Consider the following 26,154-nt stretch of genomic DNA (forward strand, 5'->3'; position numbering starts at 1 on the left):
GCCTTCAACCTTTCGAGCCAACAAGTTCTGACGTTTTGGCGGACTGGGCACTTTGATAATGGTGGACACAATGGTACTCCTAGTATGGTTTTCGAAGTGGATGATTCTACACATATGGTAACTCCTGGTACATTCGCAAGGCCCTACATTACAGAAGGATGTACTTTTTTCAACCCCAGAGGAATCAGCTCTTTTAGAGTTAATGGCCAGTTTTGGGGTATGAGCAGAGTGTGGCTAAGCTGGCAGTTGAAACGGGCTCATATCAGAAAGGAATGGAGCTTCTTCTTCGACTGCATCACTAAAGCTTTTGGGAAAAAGTGTTCCAACTTTGATGTCATTCCTATAATGAGTCAGCATATCGGTATGCTATCATTAACCAAACTCATTTCGATTTTGCAAATGCTTGATAGGTTTATTGGGGATAGGATGACAGAGGATAGGAATGTAGTTTACTTTGCTAGATTCTGTCAGCTTATATATAGTTTCTGTTGTGCTGATGAACCCCAACCTGCCAGTACCTTAACTCCACCATTTAAAATTGCAAAACGAGCCTCTAATGACTTGGTAAATGCTGATCTTAAGAAAAGGGTGGTTAGACCTTTACATATTCCTCAGTCTGTAAAACAGATCTTGGTAAATGCTGATCCTGAAACCTATAGATCTGTTTATTCTGATGTCCAACCAACCACCACCTCCCAAACACCACAGCAACCATCAGAACATACCACTCATACTACTCAACCTACCCTCAGAACATATCTCAAATCATATCTCTCAACTTCACAGACAGCCCAACCTTCATCTCAGGACCTACTGTGAAGCCTTCATCTTCCAAGCCCAAGAGGACAAAGACTGTTCCTTAAACACCTCAGAAGAGAAGGAGGATTGTTTTGAGAGATGAGTCTGATAGTGAGGAACAGGTTTCTACATCAGACTCTGTTGTAAAAGAAGCTGAGAAAGTTCCTTCTCAGAAGGATTCTGGAATTGGGGGATCTAAGCTTCTCAAAAGGCTTAGAAGAATGACTTCTACTGAACCTCCCAAGGAATCCCCATCTTCAAAGAGATACAAGAAACAGAGAGCAAAAAGGCCAGTTTCAGATGATGAGGAAGCAGCAGCTAAGGAAGGAGATCAGGAATCTCTGATCTCACAAGAACCAGAATCTGCTAAAGCCACTTCTTCTCCATTAACTCCAACTCAGGAAGCTGCTCCTGATAAGGCTAACACACCATATGTGTCTCCTGTTCACAAGACTGTATCTCCTGTTGATCCAGGCACAAGTGCTGAAATTGATATTCAGAACCTGGTTGTGCCTGAGGTACTTTACTTAGAAGCTCCAACAATAACTAATCCATCAACAACACCTGTTACTGATGCTGCTCAAACTCCAGAATTATCTACTACACCTTCTCTACATCTAGATGATGATGATCAGAATAAAGGTGAGCATCAGGATATGACTGTTGATCAGAACTTGGATCCAGATCAGCACTTTGAGGATGATGCCGAAGCTTCAATTGCTTCTCATACTATTGTTTTATCAGAAGATGCTGATTCTGAAAGTTCTGATGCTGCCAATGCTGGAGATACTGGTGATGCTGCTCCAAATGCAGATGCTGATGAAGCAGGTCCTTCAGGACATGCACCTCAATAAACTGTTCTTAAATCTGAACTAAATAAGAAGTTTGTCATTAGAGAAGCACCAGTGCCTTGGAGTGAAACTCCTGCAGGATAGGAGTGGACTAAGGAATGGAACTCAGTTACCTGTGTTCCATCTGCAAAGAATCATGCTGAGCACTTGACTAAAGCTGATGAGATGTTAATTACTGATGATTTCAAAACACAGCTTAGAGTCACTGCATTGAGTACTAAAAATCTACAAGGACTTCATTCAACTACTCATGCAGAGATACATAAGATTCAGGAAGAATTAATAAAGCAAGAACAAATTCAGAAGATTGATAAGAAAAATTCTTCCATCCTACTTTGACAGAGTTGCTTATATTGAGAAGACTCAAGAGAAACAACAAGCTCAGATTGATGATATTCTGAAAAATCAAGCTTCTCAGCAATCTCAACTTAATGAAATCCAAGCCTCAGTGGAATTGCTTGTCTCTCTTCTCTTACCTGCTGATGCCAAAAAGGAGGAGAAAGTAATTAAGTCCAAATGCAAAACTGATAAGACACTGAAGGGGAAGGATGATGAAAAAGATGACCATGGAAACTCTGGAATAGGTAGAGGTCATAGTCAAGGTAGAGGTTTCTCATCAAGAAGAGCTGAAATCACAAGTCACAAGACAAGTTCTGATACTGGAAAAAGAATCACTTCTGCTACTGGTAAAAGGATAAGTTCTGATGAACTTTTAGATCTTGATGAAGAAATGTCAAGACAGTTATTTCTTCAAGAAAATCCAGGAATGGACTTGGAGAGTTTAATGGAAGAAGAAGCCAGACTTAAATCAGAAAAAGTCAAGTCTAAATATGAAGCTTCTGGTAAAAAGAAACTTCCAAAACTCAAAGGCATTGTGATAAAAGAAAGGACAAATACTGAAGCAACCATGGCTAAATCACAACCGCAGATAGATCCAAGGTCCAAGGGTAAAGAAAAAGTTGGTGAACCTATCAAGGTTTATGTGCCTCCTGTGAATGAAGAAATTACTGATGAAGATGCAGATCTTGCTCTGACTTCAAGAAAAGTTTTTAAGACAACCTCTGACATGGCTTAAGTTGTTCATAGTCAAGAGATAGTAAGTTCTGATATTTCTAAGAAGCAAGTAACCTCTGACATAGCTCAAGTTAACTTGATATCAGAAGATAAATCAAAGACACTCCTACCAGGATTCACTAAAGCAAAACAGACTCAACCTTTGAAGACTGCTGCAAGTGGTTTTGAAGCAAGAGTGGTTACTGGAAAGGAAGCAAGAGATAAAACTGGATTGGGAAGTGCTGATGAAAGAAGAATACAAAACACTACCAATGATCCAACTTCCTTAAGTGAACCGGGTATTGGAGCAACTCCTGAGAGATTGAATCAACTAGAATCTGTACAAATGGTTTAACATACCTACTTGAAAGAACACATCTTGTTGTACTTCATGACAGATGGTAGGGTTTATCATATAAGGGAAAATGCCATTCCATTGAAGTATTTTGAAGAACTGGAGCATGTATTATTCTTACTTCAAGTGAATGACAAAATAATAGAAAGTGCTGCAAACTATTTGAAGAATCAGATTCAAAGACAGAAAAGGCTTTATTCTATTAAGTCTGACAGCACATATCTTCCAAAGTACAGAGATCACAAGGGTGATATAGTTCAAATGAAGCCCAACACTGCCAAGATTATAACTACCTTTCTGGGTTACAGGGCTGTGGAATTCAATCTTGAGTCTAACAAGGCATATTTGATCAGACTGGATCAGGATATAAGAAAAGCTAGAATTAATGATCTCAGGGCTGCAATCTTTCAAATTGGTGAAGACACTGCAGAACTTAAAGATGCTAAAAGGAGGATGATTGATGAACTCAGATATGCTGAGAGATGTTTGTTGAAGAACTATCTCAGAACAACTCCTGACATCAGAGAGATCAGAAGATGAAGCCAGGTCAAGATCTACAACTGCTTAAATTCTGATATGAATACAGACTGAAGTTGTTATCAGAAGTTAAAGACTGGTAAAGCTTTAAGGACTGTAAGTTGTAGTTATCTAGTCTAATTCTCATGCATTTGTACTTAATGTTTTTGACATCATCAAATATCTGTTAAACTTGTATATTATGCTAATTTACAAGTTTGGGGAGATTGTTAGATATATTTGATAATGTCATGGCTAATATGATTTATGTTTAGTTTTCAGATCTTACTTAAACAGGATAAATCAGTACTTACTGGAAGTCAGGACTTAAGGATATCAGTACTCATATTATCAGGAGATAATCATCAGAAGATGGATATCAGAACTTAAGTACTGAAGGACGTTCAGATAAGGATAACAGTTGTTTAAAGGAAAGAAGATCGAGATAAACATAAAAAGAGATATGCATGAAGAAGGAATTCTATGAAGAATAGAATACTTGGAAGAAAAGATATCTGATTGATATATTTTAGGAAGCAGAATTATATTCCATATCAATTAGTGATTATCTTGTAACTGTGTAGTTTATAAACACAGACATAGGGTTTACACTATAAGTGTTATCATATTCGAAAAGATTATTCATTGTAACCCTAGCAGCTCACGTGATATTTGTCACACCCCCAACTTAAATAGCAAAATAAATATAGCTATTACATCTTTTTAATGAAGATTACACAACCAAAATCCAAGATCTTACAGTTTAGGGTTTGGAACAGCCCAACACTACCAACTATTACATCTGATTACAAATACCGAGTCCTTACACAACTATTATTACTTATTCTACCTGAGCTCGAACATAAGCATCAGCATCACAGGTCTTACGGGCAGTCTGCTTGAATCTAACCATAGCTGCTAGCTGTAATATAAGGGTAAAGCAAGAAGTGAGCCAAAAGCTCAACAAGTGCTAATAGTACAACGCAAAACATAAATCGAGATATACCTTTAGGAATGACAATGGAAAGACATAATCAATGATAACGAGAGATAAAACTTATGTGAGTTGGCATCATTTTGCTTGCATCAAAACAAATTTTAAAAAATCATTCTTAATCAAAATCATTTTATGACGCTACGGATTACAGCCGGTGATCAGCCGCGAAGTAATCCCGAACCTCGCTGGGTTCTAAAACATTATTGGGAATCTCTAGGCAACTTTTAAGCCTAATATAAGTGTGGAAAGGACTCGCGTCTCAGTCCAGATCCACCATTCAAAGAAAACATTTATCCCCCTTTGGGACTGAAAAATCCACATTTTAATCATTTTAAAAACTGATGCCGATTTATGACAAAATCTCTTTCGACTGTAATCATTTTTATCAAGGGATTATAGATCAACTTGAAACACTGGAAATATGACACTAAATCTCAGGGCCATGATCCACTAGACTTTACTATATTAGGGTAATTGAGAGGTTTCCATAAACAAGAACTTTGACAAGGAAATTGAGCAAGGCTATTGGATAATATGAAAGAGTAATGCCAAACTAGGCTTAAAGCAATGGTTGTAGACAAGGTATAGGTATTAGAACATCAAGAAGATAAGCATCACTGGTTCCAATAGGATAGAGGTGTTAAAATATAAAGAAAGTGATCATCAACTCAAGATATAACAGGGTATCAAGCTTTTAGGGTAAGGATAGGGTTATCAAACAATCATGAATGAATTTAAGAAATGATTGGCTTTTAGGTATCAAGATAAAGTTTCTATCGAGGTTATTTCAAGAGTTGAATCAAAGCATCAGGGTGCAATATCAAGATTTCTCAGGGATCAATAGCATGATAATCAAAAGGATCAATAAGGTAGTATAACAAATCTCTATTTTATCATGGCATTAAACTATCATGAAAGACTTTTGAACTACTTGCAATACGTACTCGAGGGTTCATGGCATCTCTATGTAACTCAAAGATAAACAAAAGATACGCTTGATTTAAATATATCAAAATGACTCAGGATAATTGCATCGATATATATATGAACTGTTTACAGTAAATACGAAGGTCAAGTTGAATGCCTTGAGATAGACTGGTCTGGTCTGACTGGTAGGAGCAACAACTGGAGCTTCACTCGACTTTTATGGCAAGTTTTCCCTCGTCTCGAGATCCTACATAAATAATAATAATCCTCATTATAATATATTCTTACCATCTTAACCTATTTACAACCCGAAATTAAACATGGATGGCACTTAGGCCTATACGCACTTAATTCATATCCACCATTATATTTTCAAATGTACACACGTAGCCACATAATCACATATCGTATATTAATACCAAATAACATCATATACACCATAATGCCATACTAGGCTTGGATGATCTCGACTCACCACTTAAGTCACTTGGTCGCTAACTAAACAAAGTCTTCAAATTTGGGCTTCCTAACTCAATGTGTCTTTCCTAAATTATCCAAAACCTATTGACCCTCACTTGTGCCTTTTTCTCTACTGACCTTATACTATCTTACAACTATGGTGGTTGACCTAATACTCACTTCTAAGTGTTCTAAAACTATGTGATAAGTGAAAGTGCTCACTGGTGCAAATTTCAGAATGGTAACTAAGGTTTCTTGAGTGCATTAGACACTCTTAAACTACAAGTTTTTCTTCAAAATTTTTACACAAGACTCTCCTGACCTAAGGGCATCTCACAAGCTTGATGTGTCTCAAAGGCCTGGCTTGGGCCTTCTTGGGCCTAAGCTAAAAGTCCAAGGTTCCCCTGTTTTTCTTGGCAGAAAATGCCCTGACTTGAATTAACTTGTGACACATGGTTCTAGCTCATATCCTATGAACTATGGTTGGAAAAACTTCTCTGACATACCCTCTAACTAAGGCCCAATTGGGCCTAATGAGGGCCTACCCATGACATGGCCAAATCTCCCTATTTCTAAGTTGCAACAAAACTGTCCCCTGCTGGACAGATTTTGTTATTCTACTTGTGCACCTAACCAAATGACATGCAAACCTCCAACCAACTCCTAAAACCTATTATATACTCCCCATACTAACTTCTGGTAGCTTGGGCCTCAAAGTGCACATCAATGACATGGTCAAAACTCACTCTAAACCTCAGGGTATTAAACTGATTTTTCTGCAGAAACTATAACTCTCATTTTTCCAAGGTTTTGACTTGACAACTCAACTAACAAAAACTCAATACTTAAACCAAGACTTATACATGGTAATCTACTGAACTAACTCCTTTATTCTCAAAATAACATTGGGTGAGATCATCCATGCCTAAAAACAACAACATGCAACTAAATATATAACATGCAACTCATGGAAAGCACATAACAAGATTTCGGCTAGGCATAAAGTTGTAAATGCTTGCAAAATCGACTTGCACCTAATACTTATCCTTAATAATTATGAAATATAACTCCTTTTAAGTATTAATAAGAAATTCATCATGGAAACAATCTATTTAAGCACATCTATTTCGAATTTTATAGATAACAACATGATTTCGAAAAGAATAGCATGCAAAACATGGTTGATCATCATTTTAATGTCTTAAAACTAGCATGCATGGCTAAACATAAATTTATAATGAGATTTCAGTAGCATGCAAAGGATTTTAAAGCATGATATCTCTATAAAACACTTAGTTAGCACATATACATATTATATCTCATAGAGAGCTCTTGAATTCACAAGAATCAAGAGTTTCTCTTTGGAGATCACACAAAACTACACATGCAACCATGAAACTTCATCTTCCAAATCACAAAACTCTTGGGAAGTATATAAAATAAATGTAGGTGAAAGAATTACACTAGGGAAGATGAGAAATGGAATGAAAAATGGAAGGGAGTGGGGGAAATGGGGTTCGGCCGAGAGCAAAAGGGAGGGAGGGGAAGAGAGAAATTTTTGTGGTGTGTTGGAGTGTGAAATGATGAATGACTTCTCTCCACTTTGATTTGTTTGTTTTATGCTATTTGGTTGACAAGTAATGAGTGGAAGTGAGAACTTACAAAAATGTCCCTTGGCTAAAGTTAGGCCATTTTGCATGCAAGGCTAAGGTAGTAATTTGGTAATAATCAAATGAGTTAGTGGGGTTGGAAAAGTCTTATTTGCCCTTTGAGAGAATAGAAAGAGAGTTTGCATGCAAGGTTATTCATGTAATTTGATAATTATAACAAATAAAATTTGTAAAGATTTATTTTTATAAAATAAAATACAAGTTCAAAAATTATAAAATTTATACCATAAAATAACTTGTATTTTTAGAGACTTTATAAAATCATTTTCAAAATTTGTGATCAAAATGCCTTTTAAAAGAAGATTTTTCCAAAGCTTAGAATATTCCTTATAAATCAAAAATAAAGAAACTAAATAAACTCTTGCTTTGAAAAATCATATACTACCCAAAGCAAATTTATAATGCAGAAATTTTCACTCACACAAACGTACAATCATTGAATATATTTTCATTTGACTTAATATTATACCAAATTCACAAATATTATTACATAAAATGCCGGTCGTAACATCCTCTCCCCCTTAAGGGATTCTGTCCCCAGAATCTAAGAGAACAGATGAGGATACCGGGAACGCATATCAGACTCTAACTCCCAAGTCGACTCTTCGACCTTAGGGTTCTTCCAAAGTACTTTTACTAACTTTACTGACTTATTTCTAAGACTCTTTACTTGCCAGTCGAGTATTTTAACCGGTTGCTCCACAAATGACAGGTCTGCCTGAATTTCTACGGGTTCATATTCTATCACATGGCTAGTGTCAGGATTATATTTCTTAAGTAACGACACATGGAACACGTTATGCACATGCCGATACTGAGGTGGTAAGGCCAACTCGTAGGCCACCTTTCCTACTTGACTCAAAATCTCAAAAGGACCTATGTATCTAGGTGCTAACTTTCCTTTCTTGCCATATCTCATCAACCCTTTCCTAGGTGACACCTTTAGCAACACAGCTTCGCCAATTTGGAATTGAACATCCTTACGCGCTGGATCCGCATACTTCCTCTGTCTATCTTGAGCAGCAAGCAACCTTTTCTGAATTAACTTGACTGAGTCATGCAACTGTTGTACCAATTCTGAGCCGAGAATTCTTCCTTCTCCTACTTCATCCCAACTTGTTGGTGATCTACATTTTCGCCCGTACAAAGCTTCATATGGTGGCATGCCGATACTGGAATGATAGCTGTTGTTATATGAGAATTCAATCAATGGCAGGTGGTCGTCCCAACTTCCTGCAAAATCGATTGCACAACTGCGCAACATGTCTTCGATTGTTTGAATCGTCCTTTCGCTCTGACCATCAGTCTGCGGGTGATACGCCGTGCTCATATTCAACTTCGTGCCAAGACATTCCTGGAATTGCTTCCAGAATCTTGAGTTAAATCGGGGATCTCTGTCTGAAACTATTGATACGGGTACTCCATGCCTTAATACGATTTCGTGCACATACAGATGAACCAACTTGTCCAGTGACGACTTCTCATTTATTGGAAGGAAATGCGCCGACTTCGTAAGACGATAAATTATAACCCATATTGCGTCATGTCCGGATTTTGTTCGCGGTAGTCCTACTATAAAGTCCATAGCGATATTTTCCCATTTCCATTCTGGAATCTTCAGGGGCTGAATTAATCCGCTTGGTCGTTGATGTTCTGCCTTTACTTTCTGACAAGTATAGCACTTCGCAACCCATTCTGCCATGTCTCGCTTCATATTTGGCCACCAAAAGTTCTTCTTTAAGTCTTGATACATCTTGGTGCTTCCCGGGTGGATTGAAAATTTCGAATGGTGGGCTTCATGGAGGATCTTATTCTTTAATTCAGGTACATGAGGAATCCATATTCTGGATGAAAACCTTAGTATTCCTTGCTCATCCCTTTTAGTATTAATCTCTTCTCCAGATAACTGATTTTTCTCTTTTTCCATTACTTCCTCTTGACACTTCTTTATCTTTTCCATTAGTGTTGGCTGAAAGGTCATTGCACGACAAACTTCTTTGACTTTCCCATAAGCACAAAGTTCCAATTCAAAATTTTCGATTTCTTCGGATAACTCTTTTGATGTTATCATCATATTCAATTTCTCCTTCCGACTCAGCGCATCGGCCACTACGTTCGCCTTTCCAGGATGGTAATTTATCAAACAGTCATAGTCCTTGATCAATTCCAGCCATCTCCTCTCCCTCATATTGAGCTCTTTCTGAGTAAAAATGTACTTTAAACTCTTGTGATCCGTGTAGATTTCACACTTCTCTCCATAGAGATAGTGTCTCCAAATCTTGAGTGCGAACACTATGGCGGCTAGTTCCAAGTCATGCGTCGGATACTTTAACTCGTGCGGCTTCAACTGTCTTGACGCATATGCTATTACCTTACTATGTTGCATCAACACACAACCCAAACCCTTATGTGAAGCGTCGCTGAATATTACAAAATTCCCTTGATCATCTGGAAGTACCAACACCGGAGCTGTTACCAACTTCTGTTTTAACTCTTGAAAGCTATTTTCACATTCTGCACTCCATTCAAACTTTTGATTCTTTCTGGTTAACTTGGTCAATGGCGTGGCGATCTTCGAGAAATCCTTGACGAATCTTCTATAGTATCCGGCCAATCCTAGAAAACTTCGCACTTCCGTAGGAGTCTTTGGCCTCTCCCAACTCATAACTGCCTCAATCTTCGCCGGATCCACTTTAACTCCCTCATTTCCAATAACATGCCCCAAAAATTGAACTTCCTTTAACCAAAACTCACATTTGGTAAACTTGGCATACAACTTCTCTTGTCGGAGTATCTCCAATGCTATCCAGAGGTGCTGCATATGTTCTTCTTCCGACTTAGAATAAATAAGGATGTCATCAATAAATACCACGACAAATTTATCCAAATACTTCTTAAATACTCGATTCATCAGATCCATAAATGCGGCCGGAGCGTTGGTCAATCCAAACGGCATTACTAGGAATTCATAATGCCCATATCTGGTCCTAAATGCGGTCTTGGGAATATCTTCTTCCTTGATCTTTAATTGATGGTATCCCGATCTCAAATCAATCTTCGAAAAGCATTTTGCTCCCTTTAACTGATCAAAAAGGTCATCTATCCTTGGTAGCGGGTAGCGGTTCTTGATCGTTACTTTATTCAACTCCCGGTAATCTATGCATAGACGCATACTCCCATCTTTCTTCTTCACAAAGAGAAAAGGTGCTCCCCATGGCGACGTACTTGGTCGTATCACTCCCTTATCCAATAATTCTTGTAGCTGGCTCGCCAACTCTTTCATTTCTGCTGGTGCCATCCTATACGGAGCCTTTGAAACTGGTTCCGTGCCTGGAGCAAGGTTGATCTCGAACTCAATTTGTCGATCTGGTGGTAAGCCTGGTAGTTCGTCGGGAAACACATCGGGGAACTCATTAACTACAGGAATATCTTCCATGCTGGGGCTGCCTCTCTCTGAATCCACTACATATGCTAGGAACGACTCACAACCTTTTCTAAGTAACTTCTTAGCCTGAATAATTGTAAGAAATAGTTGCCCTTGCCTCTGCCCCTTAAATACTACCTTCTCTCCACTCTTCGTCTTTAAATACACTCTCTTGGTCTTACAATTTATCTGAGCGCTATTCTCTCCTAACCAATCCATTCCTAAAATTATATCAAACTCTCCCAGCTTGAAGAGTATCAAGTCGGCTGAGAACTTATATCCCGAAATATCAATCTCACATTTTGGACAAAATTGATTCACAGGAATCTTCTCTTGGTTCGCAATTACCACATTTACTACCTCACTCATAACCGTTTTATCACATTGGAGCTTATCAACAAAAGATTCTGATATGAAAGATCTTGTTGCTCCCGAATCAATCAATACTTTAGCTTTGACATTATTGAGTAAAAGTGTACCTGCTATCACCTCAGAATTCTGAACAGCATCTTTCATCTTTAGATCAAATGTCCTTGCTGTTGCTTGTGGGGTTGGTGCGGGTGGTGGAGGTAACGCCAATACCTCAGCTGGCACGCTTGCACTGGTACTTGCCACGTTCATCAGAGCTCTGACTGGTCCTGTTGCCTTACACTCCCTAGCCATGTGTCCAGTCTTCTCACACTTGTAACACGTAACTCCTGGCTTCGGCATCTTGCACTCGTTTGCCAAATGTCCCTTCTGATTGCACCTATAACAGGTCATACTCAGCTTATTGTATACTCCGGGGTGCCTTCTTCCACAGTGCTTGCATTCTGGCCTCTGGAACCTGTTTTCTCTAACTTGCCCTTGGCTTGCCTGATTGTTCCCTTTTGATTCTTGCCTTTTGCCCAAATTTCCCTTCCTTTGAAAATTTCCGCCCTTCTGGAAACCAATCCTCTTTACATTCCGATCTTGCGAACTTCCAGCTTCAGACTTTTCTCCATAAAATGGAACCTTCCTCTTCTTGTTATCCCTCTCTTTCCTTGACTACATCCCATTATTCTCAATCAGAGCAGCTTTCTGTACTACTCCCGCATAAGTTTCAAGCTCAAACATAGCCACCCTATCTCTGATCCAAGGCTCCAATCCTTGCTGAAATTTCTTTGCTTTTTCCTCCTCAGTGCTGGTATACTTTGTCACAAACCTTGACAACTCAGTGAACTTCTTCTCATACTCCAATACAGTCATGTTCCCTTGCTTCAACTCAAGAAATTTTAGCTCCATCTGATTCTGCATGTACTTAGGGTAATACTTGTCCAGAAATAACTTTTTAAATCTCTCCCAAGAAACCTGCTGAGTGACTTCCATAGCTTTTACTGATTCCCACCAATAGATGACTTCTCTCTTCAAGAAGTAAGTGGCATACGGCGTCTTCTGATCGTCTCCTAACTGTACCAACTCAAAAGCCCTTTCCATCTCCTTGATCCAGGTGTTTGCTATCACTGGATCAGTGGTATCATGAAATACAGGTGGATTCAAATTCTAAAAAGCTTTGAAAGTGACAATTTGTCTAGGTGGTACTGGTGGTTCAGGTGGTTGGTGTGGCTCACGGTTATCTTGGTTTTCAATTCGTTGTTGAAGGGTTAGTTGTTGTTGAGCTATAACATTGGTTTATTGTTGCAAGGTTTCCAGTAGTCGAAGAATATTTGGGTCTGTGGTGAAGGTGGTTGTTGGGTTCTTCTTTTTGGGAGGCATGATCCTGAAATAAGAGTTGTGTCATAACAAATATGAATGATAAAATGATTCGAGGGTATCGCATGGCATTCTCATTTACATATGGGGTCAAGTTTCCAAATTAAGCAGATATGATGATAAAAACATAAAATAAAAGTTGAGAGCAAATGGAACAATAGCACATAATTATTGAAATTTTTAAAGGTCACAGTACATAGGATTGGGACATAGTCTGATTCTAGGAATAACAGGCTTATTTAAAGGAAAGACGGAAACAACTGGGGATTCCATAGAGTCTGATAGTACAACAACATGAAAGGTAAATGGAAAGAACTAAGGCTCCACTCCATCTGAACGGGGCTTGGTAGTCTTTTCCTCTCGAAGCGTCTTCACAATGCTCTGGAGCTCATCCGCCACCATCTGAATGACATACTGGCTGGTACGGTCCCGGTGTGCTGGCATCTCCTCAAGCTTAGTGTTGACGTACTGAACCAAGGTCTCAAGTCTCGCAATCATCTGCTCCTTGGGCTTCCCTTCGTAGTTTCGGCTGTTCGGATACACGTTCTTCAGTCGGTCTATCAGTCGGTCATACTTGCCCTGAAGCATGTCGAACTCGCGCCTCAACTCAGCATACACGGAGAAAGCAATAGTGTCGTCCGACCCAGAGGATGACGAGGAATGCGCCCTTTGCTGACAACCAATAAGAGGAGTATTAATAATAATTTACTTAACCTACTCTCTCGCATAATATCTATAACCTACACACAAATCCTATAACCTATTTGGGCTGTCCAGGGACTCTAAACCGTAGCTCTGATACCAAAACCTGTCACACCCCCAACTTAAATAGCGAAATAAATATAGCTATTACATCTTTTTAATGAAGATTACACAACCAAAATCCAAGATCTTACAGTTTAGGGTTTGGAACAGCCCAACACTACCAACTATTACATCTGATTACAAATACCGAGTCCTCACACAACTATTATTACTTATTCTACCTGAGCTCGAACATAAGCATCAGCATCACAGGTCTTACGGGCAGTCTGCTTGAATCTAACCATAGCTGCTAGCTGTAATATAAGGGTAAAGCAAGAAGTGAGCCAAAAGCTCAACAAGTGCTAATAGTACAACGCAAAACATAAATCGAGATATACCTTTAGGAATGACAATGGAAAGACATAATCAATGATAACGAGAGATAAAACTTATGTGAGTTGGCATCATTTTGCTTGCATCAAAACAAATTTTAAAAAATCATTCTTAATCAAAATCATTTTATGACGCTACGGATTACAGCCGGTGATCAGCCGCGAAGTAATCCCGAACCTCGCTGGGTTCTAAAACATTATTGGGAATCCCTAGGCAACTTTTAAGCCTAATATAAGTGTGGAAAGGACTCGCGTCTCAGTCCAGATCCACCATTCAAAGAAAACATTTATCCCCCTTTGGGACTGAAAAATCCACATTTTAATCATTTTAAAAACTGATGCCGATTTATGACAAAATCTCTTTCGACTGTAATCATTTTTATCAAGGGATTATAGATCAACTTGAAACACTGGAAATATGACACTAAACCTCAGGGCCATGATCCACTAGACTTTACTATATTAGGGTAATTGAGAGGTTTCCATAAACAAGAACTTTGACAAGGAAATTGAGCAAGGCTATTGGATAATATGAAAGAGTAATGCCAAACTAGGCTTAAAGCAATGGTTGTAGACAAGGTATAGGTATTAGAACATCAAGAAGATAAGCATCACTGGTTCCAATAGGATAGAGGTGTTAAAATATAAAGAAAGTGATCATCAGCTCAAGATATAACAGGGTATCAAGCTTTTAGGGTAAGGATAGGGTTATCAAACAATCATGAATGAATTTAAGAAATGATTGGCTTTTAGGTATCAAGATAAAGTTTCTATCGAGGTTATTTCAAGAGTTGAATCAAAGCATCAGGGTGCAATATCAAGATTTCTCAGGGATCAATAGCATGATAATCAAAAGGATCAATAAGGTAGTATAACAAATCTCTATTTATCATGGCATTAAACTATCATGAAAGACTTTTGAACTACTTGCAATACGTACTCGAGGGTTCATGGCATCTCTATGTAACTCAAAGATAAACAAAAGATACGCTTGATTTAAATATATCAAAATGACTCAGGATAATTGCATCGATATATATATGAACTGTTTACAGTAAATACGAAGGTCAAGTTGAATCACTTGCCTTGAGATAGACTGGTCTGGTCTGACTGGTAGGAGCAACAAGTGGAGCTTCACTCGAATTTTATGGCAAGTTTTCCCTCGTCTCGAGATCCTACATAAATAATAATAATCCTCATTATAATATATTCTTACCATCTTAACCTATTTACAACCCGAAATTAAACATGGATGGCACTTAGGCCTATACGCACTTAATTCATATCCACCATTATATTTTCAAATGTACACACGTAGCCACATAATCACATATCGTATATTAATACCAAATAACATCATATACACCATAATGCCATACTAGGCTTGGATGATCTCGACTCACCACTTAAGTCACTTGGTCGCTAACTAAACAAAGTCTTCAAATTTGGGCTTCCTAACTCAATGTGCCTTTCCTAAATTATCCAAAACCTATTGACCCTCACTTGTGCCTTTTTCTCTACTGACCTTATACTATCTTACAACTATGGTGGTTGACCTAATACTCACTTCTAAGTGTTCTAAAACTATGTGATAAGTGAAAGTGCTCACTGGTGCAAATTTCAGAATGGTAACTAAGGTTTCTTGAGTGCATTAGACACTCTTAAACTACAAGTTTTTCTTCAAAATTTTTACACAAGACTCTCCTGACCTAAGGGCATCTCACAAGCTTGATGTGGCTCAAAGGCCTGGCTTAGGTCTTCTTGGGCCTAAGCTAAAAGTCCAAGGTTCCCCTGTTTTTCTGGGCAGAAAATGCCCTGACTTGAATTAACTTGTGACACATGGTTCTAGCTCATATCCTATGAACTATGGTTGGAAAAACTTCTCTGACATACCCTCTAACTAAGGCCCAATTGGGCCTAATGAGGGCCTACCCATGACATGGCCAAATCTCCCTATTTCTAAGTTGCAACAAAACTGTCCCCTGCTGGACAGATTTTGTTATTCTACTTGTGCACCTAACCAAATGACATGCAAACCTCCAACCAACTCCTAAAACCTATTATATACTCCCCATACTAACTTCTGGTAGCTTGGGCCTCAAAGTGCACATCAATGACATGGTCAAAACTCACTCTAAACCTCAGGGTATTAAACTGATTTTTCTGCAGAAACTATAACTCTCATTTTTCCAAGGTTTTGACTTGACAACTCAACTAACAAAAACTCAATACTTAAACCAAGACTTATACATGGTAATCTACTGAACTAACTCCTTTATTCTCAAAATAACATTGGGTGAGATCATCCATGCCTAAAAACAACAACATGCAACTAAATATATAACATGCAACTCATGGAAAGCACATAACAAGATTTCGGCTAGGCATAAAGTTGTAAATGCTTGCAAAATCGACTTGCACCTAATACTTATCCTTAATAATTATGAAATATAACTCCTTTTAAGTATTAATAAGAAATTCATCATGGAAACAATCTATTTAAGCACATCTATTTCGAATTTTATAGATAACAACATGATTTCGAAAAGAATAGCATGCAAAACATGGTTGATCATCATTTTAATGTCTTAAAACTAGCATGCATGGCTAAACATAAATTTATAATGAGATTTCAGTAGCATGCAAAGGATTTTAAAGCATGATATCTCCATAAAACACTTAGTTAGAACATATACATAATATATCTCATAGAGAGCTCTTGAATTCACAAGAATCAAGAGTTTCTCTTTGGAGATCACACAAAACTACACATGCAACCATGAAACTTCATCTTCCAAATCACAAAACTCTTGGGAAGTATATAAAATAAATGTAGGTGAAAGAATTACACTAGGGAAGATGAGAAATGGAATGAAAAATGGAAGGGAGTGGGGGAAATGGGGTTCGGCCGAGAGCAAAAGGGAGGGAGGGGAAGAGAGAAATTTTTGTGGTGTGTTGGAGTGTGAAATGATGAATGACTTCTCTCCACTTTGATTTGTTTGTTTTATGCTATTTGGTTGACAAGTAATGAGTGGAAGTGAGAACTTACAAAAATGTCCCTTGGCTAAAGTTAGGCCATTTTGCATGCAAGGCTAAGGTAGTAATTTGGTAATAATCAAATGAGTTAGTGGGGTTGGAAAAGTCTTATTTGCCCTTTGAGAGAATAGAAAGAGAGTTTGCATGCAAGGTTATTCATGTAATTTGATAATTATAACAAATAAAATTTGTAAAGATTTATTTTTATAAAATAAAATACAAGTTCAAAAATTATAAAATTTATACCATAAAATAACTTGTATTTTTAGAGACTTTATAAAATCATTTTCAAAATTTGTGATCAAAATGCCTTTTAAAAGAAGATTTTTCCAAAGCTTAGAATATTCCTTATAAATCAAAAATAAAGAAATTAAATAAACTCTTGCTTTGAAAAATCATATACTACCCAAAGCAAATTTATAATGCAGAAATTTTCACTCACACAAACGTACAATCATTGAATATATTTTCATTTGACTTAATATTATACCAAATTCACAAATATTATTACATAAAATGCCGGTCATAACAATATTTGTTCATCACTGAGAGGTAACAGTTCCATATTGTAACAGAGTTTATTATTTCAATAAAGTTTGTTTTCTATTACTTGAGTTATTAAAGTTCTATTTGATTATACTATACACTGTATTCACCCCCTCTACAGTGTGTGTGTGACCTAACACCGACAGATAACCATAGTCAAAAGAGCATTTGATAGTGACAACACAGTCACATGCGTCGGGTGTTTGCAAATGGTATATGGTAGCCTAATTGCAGGATTTAGAGAACAAAGAAGCATTATCATTTTCATGCAATTATGAAGATATTCAAAGATGCTGGATAATGTAATGAAGTAGCATGAAATTAGACTAGAAATAACTTTTGTTTTATTTGTTTGTCTTTTCATCATGTAACTTGGTAGTATATAAACCAATCGTAGCAAGTAGAAAAAATAACTAAGTAATCATTATTTTCAGAGAGACAGAAAAAGGTTGTATCTGTTAAGCATCTCTTTGTAATTCTGCAAGTTCACTTGTAAGCAGTTGTGTTCTATTCAAGCATCATAGAGTTCTCATCTTAATATATATATCTCTGGTGGATAAGTTCAAATCCACCAGAAAGTTATAAAGCCTTGAGTTTTATTGCTTTGTGTTTGATTTTCATATCTTTATCATTCTGTAACATAGAAAACTCTGCACAGTTATATTATTAAGTAAGAACAGTTTTAAAATCAATAAAAGAAACCAGAATTGCATTCAACCCCCTTTCTGTAATTCTTGTTGCATTGTTTGGGAACAATTGGTATTAGAGCAAGCTCTTGAAGAACAAAAAGTTTAAAGATCACCACAATCAACAAGATGAATAGAAAAGATGTTGGAGTAAAGATTCCATTTCTGTACAAAGACAACTATCACCATTGGAAGGTGAAGATGCACCTGTATCTCCTATCTCAAGATGAAGCATATGTGGACTTCATTGAAAAAGGTCCATATGTCCCTATGAGAGCTGCTACAAGAAATGAAGCATCAGTCCTAAAACCTCAAGCAGAATGGTCTGATCCAGATAAAGAACAAGTTCAAAAGGATAAAAAGGCCATGAACATTCTGTTTAATGGTGTTGACAGTGATATGTTTGACAACATCATAAACTGTAAAACTGCTAAGGATGTCTGGGATACAATTCAAGTCATACGTGATGGAACTGAGAAAGTAAGGGAGAACAAGATTCAACCCTTGATTCAACAATATGAGCATTTCCACAGTGAAGAAGGTGAGTCACTTAATGCCATTTTCAGTAGATTCCAAAAACTACTGAATGCTCTAAAACTGTATGGAAGGGTCTATCAAACAAAATACTCAAACCTCAAATTTCTTAGATCTCTACCAAAGGAATGGAAGCCTATGACAGTCTCATTGAGAAATTCTCAAGATTACGAGGAGTTCACCTTATATAGACTGTATGGTATCCTAAAAACCTATGACCTTGAAATAGAGCAAGATAAGAAGATGGAGAAAGGAAGAAAGAAGGGATGATCTATTGCATTGGTTGCTGAGCAAGAAAAGGAAAAGGAGATAAAGGTAGAAGTTGTTGATTATGCACAAAACCCTAGAGTTTGTGAAGGCAAAGGAAACAGACTAGTAGCTGAACATGAAGACCAGCTTAGTGAAGATGATATGGATGACACTGATGGGCATCTTGCTTTTCTATCCAGGAGATTTGCCAAGCTCGAATCCAAGAAGAATTTTGGAGAAGCCAAGTCAAACGGAAACATGGTTGATAAGTCTAAATTCAAATATTTCAAGTGTGGCTTGGCAGGTCATTTTGCTAGTGAGTGTAAAAAGCCTGATTTTGGTAAAAAGAAGTTTAAGGCTGTTGATTATAAGCAGAAATACTTTGAGTAGCTCAAGCAAAAGGAAAGGGCTTTCATTATATAAGAAAATAACTGGGTTGCAGATGGATTGTAAGAGGATGAAGATACAAGCTATGTCAATCTAGCACTTATGGCCAAATCAGATGAAACAGAGATAAGTTCATCAAGAAATCAGGTAATCACTACCAACCTAGATCATTTATCTAAAGCCGAGTGTAATGATGCCATAAATGACATGTCTATTGAGTTATATCGCTTGCGTATTACACTCAAGTCTCTCATTAAAGAAAATAATAAAATTAAAGAGAACAATGTGTTCTTAAGTGAAAGAAACAATGTGCTAGAGACTCAATTTGTTGAGTTTGAAAAATTGAAAATAGAATGAAAGATTGCTAAGGATGAACTAACCGAATCCTTAAAGAAAGAGGAAATTTTAAGAAAGCAACTTGAACGAGAAAAGGAAGTGATTAAGGCATGGAAATCATCTAGAGATGTCCATGCTCAAATCACTAAAGTTCAAGGTATATAATCTTTCTGTGATGCAGCCTGGAAAAAGAACAAGGAGAAGCTTGATTCCAATCTGGTGGAAGGACTTTTAACTAATGTGGATTCGATGGATGATGAAAATTATCCGTCGAGAGACAATGAGCCACATCCGTTGAGTATAAGTAAACCAGTTAGAAAAGCTAAACTAGCTAAGTTGAATGAAAAGTATGGATCAGTTTCTAAGAACTTTGTTCTAGGAGAAACAAGTCAAGTGAATAAGAACAAAAGAGTCAATGTAGGTCATATGTGTATCAAGCAATTGAATGGCAGATTGGAGAAAATTAAAGTGAAAGCAGAGTTAAAAAGGAAAAACAATAAAAATGGAAAAGTAGAAATTAACAAACATAACAACTACACACCTGATAAATATGCACCGAGAAAAATTTGTTTTAAGTGTGGTAGTGTTAATCATTTTTCTGTTAATAGAAAACTTGCTATAACTGCTCCTATATCTACACCACCTTCATTTCCTAACATGCTTGTAATGCCTGTTAATGTTTTGCCTACACAGAATTTAAATACACAATTTGCTAATATGCCATTTGCACATAATCCTTATTATGCTGCATTTAGTATGCCTTGAATGCCATTTAGCATGCCTTACTGGAATAACATGTTTGCACTGGAATAACATGTTTGCACATATCATGCCTTTTCATGTTAATAAAAATGTGCATGACAATTATGCTTCAGTGAATTGTTTCAAAGGTCCAACTCAAATGACAAAGGATGAATCTGAAACACCCAAGTCAAATGAGGTCAAACCTAACAAACTAAAGAAAAAGGTTAACAAGGCAGGACCTAAGGAAACTTGGGTACCAAAATTAACTTGATTTGATCTTCATGTGTGTAGGGAAACAAAAAGAATATGTGGTATCTAGATAGTGGTTTCTCAAGGCACATGACTGGAGATTTTACCCTGCTCATTGAGTTCAAAGAAAGAGTTGGCCCAAGTATCAATTTTGGAGATGACAACAAGGGTTATGCTATGGGATATGGCTTGATTTCAAAGGATAATGTCATCATTGAGGAAGTCGCCCTAGTGGATGGTCTCAAGCACAATCTGTTGAGTATTAGCCAGCTTTGTGATACGGGTAACTCAATTACTTTTAATGCAGAAGCCTGTATTATGACTAACAAGAAGAGCAATAAAGTGGTTCTCACTGGAGTGAGAAATGGTAATGTATATCTAGCTGACTTCAACTCAACAAATGCAGAATCTGTAACTTGTCTTCTCAGTAAAGCAAGTCATGATGAAAGTTGGCTATGGCACAAGAAGTTGTCCCATCTAAACTTCAAGACCATAAATGAGCTAGTGAAGAAAGAATTGGTTAGAGGTATTCCTCAAGTGGAGTTTTCAAAGGATGGTTTGTATGATGCCTGCCGGAAAGGAAAGAAAATTAAAGCATCATTCAAAAAGAAGCTTGATTCAACAATTGAAGAACCTTTGCAACTATTGCACATGGATTTTTTTGGACCAGTCAATGTGTTGTCCATCTCAAGGAAAAGATATTGCCTAGTAATTATAGATGATTTATCAAAGTTCTCTTGGACATATTTTCTAAAATCCAAAGATGAAGCTAGTGAAATCATCATCAATCACATAAGGCAAGTCAACAATCATCCTGATTTCAAAGTAAAAAGAATCAGGAGTGACATTGGAACTGAGTTCAAGAATTCTGTAATGAGATTATTTTGTGAAGAGAATGGGATTATGCATGAATATTTTGCAACTAGAACTTCATAACAAAATAGAGTGGTAGAAAGGAAAAACAGATCTCTTATTGAAGCTGCAAGGACAATGTTAGAAGAATCAAAGTTACCAACATATTTTTGGGCTGAAGTTGTGAATACTGCATGCTACACTCAGAATATTTCTTTGATCAATCAAGCAAAATGCATGACACCCTACCAATTGTTCAAAAATAGGAAGCCAACTCTAAATTTTCTTTATGTCTTTGGATGCAAATGCTACACTCTAAGGAATCAAACTGAACAACATGGAACATTTGATGCTAAAGCAGATGAAGGAATTTTTGGTGGATATGCTATTGGAAAAGCATATAGAGTCTACAATCTTAGAACAAACATTGTTATGGAATCTATACATGTTGTGTTTGATGATAAGAAGATTGAAGGACTAAAAGATGAAGGTTTCCATGATAGCCTCAAATTTGACAATGTTGAGATAATCTTTGATGACAGTGATGTTGAGATAATCTGAAAATGGCATAGTTGTCAGGAATAAAGCTAGATTGGTTGCTAAGGGCTATTGTCAAAAAGAAGGAATAGATTTTGATGTAACTTTTTCTCCTGTTGCAAGACTTGAACCCATCAGAATTTTCTTAGCAGCCCATGCCAATTTCAAAGTCTATCAAATGGATGTCAAAAGTGCCTCTATGAATGGAGATTTGGAGGAGGAAGTCTATGTTAGTCAACCTCCTTATTTTGAAGATCCAAATTTTCCAGAATATGTCTACTATCTATTGAAAGCACTATATGGATTGAAGAAAGCACTTAGAGCCTGGTATGATACTCTGTCAAAATTTCTCTTAGAAAATCATTTCACAAGAGGTACCGTTGACAAAACTTTATTCTTTAGAATTGTTAATGGCTCTAGTATAACGACTCGTGTATTTTTATATTATTTAAATGTGTAATTGTGGAATTATTAAATAAATGAATTATGTGTATAGTATTTGTCAACTCGGTGTTGTTTTATTATTATGTATGTATGATTTATAGTGTGTCGGGTTGTCCTCGTAATTAATTATGGAATTGTACCGAGTTGTTTTTACTTTTAAGAGTGGATTTAATGCAAACTTATTTGTATAAATACGTGAATTGTCTCTAAAATTGTTTTTATGTTTTTATAATTACAATAATTGTTTTTGGGATTTTATAAAATTTAAAAATCAATATTTCATAAATTATTTAGCCCTGTATGATTTTCTGATTGCATTTATTCGTAAAATCTGTATTTAATTCCAGAATTCTTTATAAATTATGAAACTCAAATTTTTTTAAGTTTGGAATATTCCGAGAATTTTAAAATTATTTTGGGAATTTTCGGGATTAATTTCACTCGCGCGTCGATTCGTTTAATTGATAAAAGCGGGTATAAAGTGCGTTTTAGAAATTGTTTTAAAATTTCGAAAGTTACGTTTTTATCTACTTCGAGATATTTGTAACATTTTAAAACTATTTTCGTAATTTTCGAGGATTTGTTTTAAATAAAACTTGATTCATTAAATTCTAAATTTTGAGTCTAAAACGGACTTTGAGGAAGGGGCAGGATACATGTCTCAATTTTATAGCCCTGGTGAATTGTGGCATCACTGCATTGATGGAAAAGAAAATAGCAGAATAAAAAAAATAATAAATAAATAAACCGGCCCTGTAGTTTCTTCCTTCTCGGCCTCAACTCGGTTCCTCCCTTTCTCTTATGGTGCTAGTAGCATCTGCTCTCTCGTTCTCTCATTTATTCTTCTCTCCCCAATTCCTTTCTCTCCCGTTTATCTTTCCTTTCCCCGTATTGTTCTCGGGTCTGGTGGTTGATCGCCGCCGCCCTGTTACCGCCCCGTTACCACCGTTCAGCTTTACGACAAGGTGACTACTGTGTGGTTCGTTTTTAATATGCATATACATATATGTAAATCATATGTATATGTGTATACTTGATTGTGTGTTGCATGCTTGATGTGCTTTCCTATTTTGCTGCTTGATTTTCCTGTTTTCCGGTTGCCGCTGGCTCTGTCCAGCGAGGCGACCGCGCGTATATATTCATTTGTTACGGGCGTGTATTGTTGCCCCTGTTGCGCGTGTATTGTGTTCCTGTTGCCTTATTTGATTACTTCTGATTTGATTTTTTATTTTGTAGTAAATAATTTAGTAACATCCGTCATAAATAATAATAATTTTATGCGAGAAATTAATAATTATCGGTGAAATTTGTGACGGAAACCCGACTTTATCGGGTACCCGTAAATTTTACCGTCGTCGGCGATGAGCCTGCGAGCCGACGGTGGACTGTAATGACACGATTTTGAGTCCTAATATTTTTTAAAAATAAATAAAATTCGTCTTGTGTTTTTATTCTGGATCGAATTAGTTAATTAGTAAATATTGTATCGGGATGGTTGAAATGGTTGTGATTATTGAATTGTTTCGGTGATTGGGAATTTTAGAATGGATTGGTGAATTATTGTAGTTGTTATTGTTGTGAACTTTGTGTTTGTGATGTCGATTGATGTTTCGACGGGTAGTCCGATAAACAAAGGAGACGTTACCCGATTTCCGGGAAATCAACTATGAAAATGCGGGAGCGTATCCGGTAATTATCGGGATGTCGAGTGAATATATATATACTTATACTTTATACGAACTTGATTGTATTTTATGGTAAATGTTCTGTCCAAAACTCAGTAACCCTAATTTCGTAAAATGACGAGTATACATATTTTCTGAAAACGAACACTGAACCGATTTCGAGAACATGAACCCTAATTGTTGTCTGTATTACTATAATATGAATAATTACGAGTCGGAATATGCTATCGTATGGGTAGGTTGTTAGCGAGGATATGTCAAGCATAACTGGGTGTCTAACATATAGTATTTCGACCTTGTAGGTTCTAGTCGGGAAACCGAAAGTGGACTTTGGACTAAAGATAACCTAGTGGTTAGTCGACGAGCTCAGTAGAGTTTCAACAGAAAAACCTGAATGTCAAAGTCGAATCCAATGTGATCTAGTGGTTAGACGTTAAAGCCTGAGTGGCAGAGTCAGCTCAGAGTTGATCAGTAATAGTTGTGAAGTCCTATAAGGCAAGTACTTCTAAACCTTTTTCGAGATATAATGCAAATATTTCTAAACTCTCTCATGACCTATTGTTAAGTATTCAAAATAGCTCTGTTTTATATTATAAGTATTTGAATCCTTCAGCCTTGAACCTGAGCCACATCATTTGATCTTTGAGCCGTAAGCCTTATTCTTTGTGAACCATTTCTTATTGGTTTACCAGATATTAAACCACACAAATATGATACTACTCCACAAATATATACCCATCATATACCAAACACTAGAACATAATTTTTTAAACATACAGAAACTTTTATACTCCACCATACCTTGTGACATCAAAGAACTAAACCTTGTAAGATCATTGTTCATCTAATACCCGATTCTCCTACAGGCTGAAGGCCATTTCTTATACATACTTTGATACACCCTTGTAATACTCATGATATGCATCATGCCTTTATAAAATGTTTCATCACTGTTGATTATGATCTTGTTTTATTAAGTTATATTGTTATTCATATTGAATTACTTTAGAATTGGATAGTTTTCTTTATGTGGACCAGATTTGTGGTCAGACAAGATTCGTGGTCGAATTAGGCCAATGTGTGCCTTGGATCCAGTTTATAGAGAGCAGAGCCATGTGCCTTGCTCGGGGTTAGTGCATGACTGATCAACAACCTAACCTTGGTTTTAAAATTTAAAATGAATCTCCAATTCTAATGATTATTTAACAAGAAACTTGATTCCTCTGAATCATCTCGTTTGATCATTGATTAATGTCAGTTATTGTTATAGTGACTTGCTGAGCTAGTTAGCTCACTCTTGTAAATCTTTTTATGTATTCTATAGTTAAGAAGGATACGGTTGGTAGCGAGGTTTCCCAGTTCATTACACGAGCTAGGATTCCCGATTGAGTTCGATCGATCTAGCAGGAGCTTGCTACGGTAGTGAGATAGTAAGATTGTAAGAATAATTTCATTATCAGTTGTAAGGTAAATTAGTTGGGATTTGGTACGTTGTAATAAAAGTTAAGGTTGTGGCTTGTTTTCATACTTTAACTTGTTACGATCCGTGGTTATGTAAAGCAGGGTCATTGTAAATAATATTCCATATACCGGTTTATATATTGTGTATGTGTTGTGGACCCCAAACTTCTGACCCGGATTTGGAGGGCGCCACAGGTTGGTATCAGAGCTACATATTATAAGTCACTGAAATAAGCCTAGATTGTAGGGATTGGGTAGAGGGTTAGGATTAGGAATATGAAATAGAAAGATAAGACGTTGCGAGGTTGAGTGCAACTGTATAATAGGTTTTCGACACGATTCGTGTTACGATTTTAGATTCTTAGCTTGCGACGTGATTTCCAGATAATGGCAATGGCAGATCCTGTTTTCCCGGTATCATCTGATCATTCGGAGTCTTCCGTTTGAGGATCGTCATTTTCAATTCGCACCTTGTTCTTCCATCAGTATTA

This window comes from Apium graveolens, chromosome 10 (genome assembly GCF_009905375.1).
Source record: "Apium graveolens cultivar Ventura chromosome 10, ASM990537v1, whole genome shotgun sequence".
In the NCBI taxonomy this organism is placed as follows: Eukaryota; Viridiplantae; Streptophyta; class Magnoliopsida; order Apiales; family Apiaceae; genus Apium; species Apium graveolens.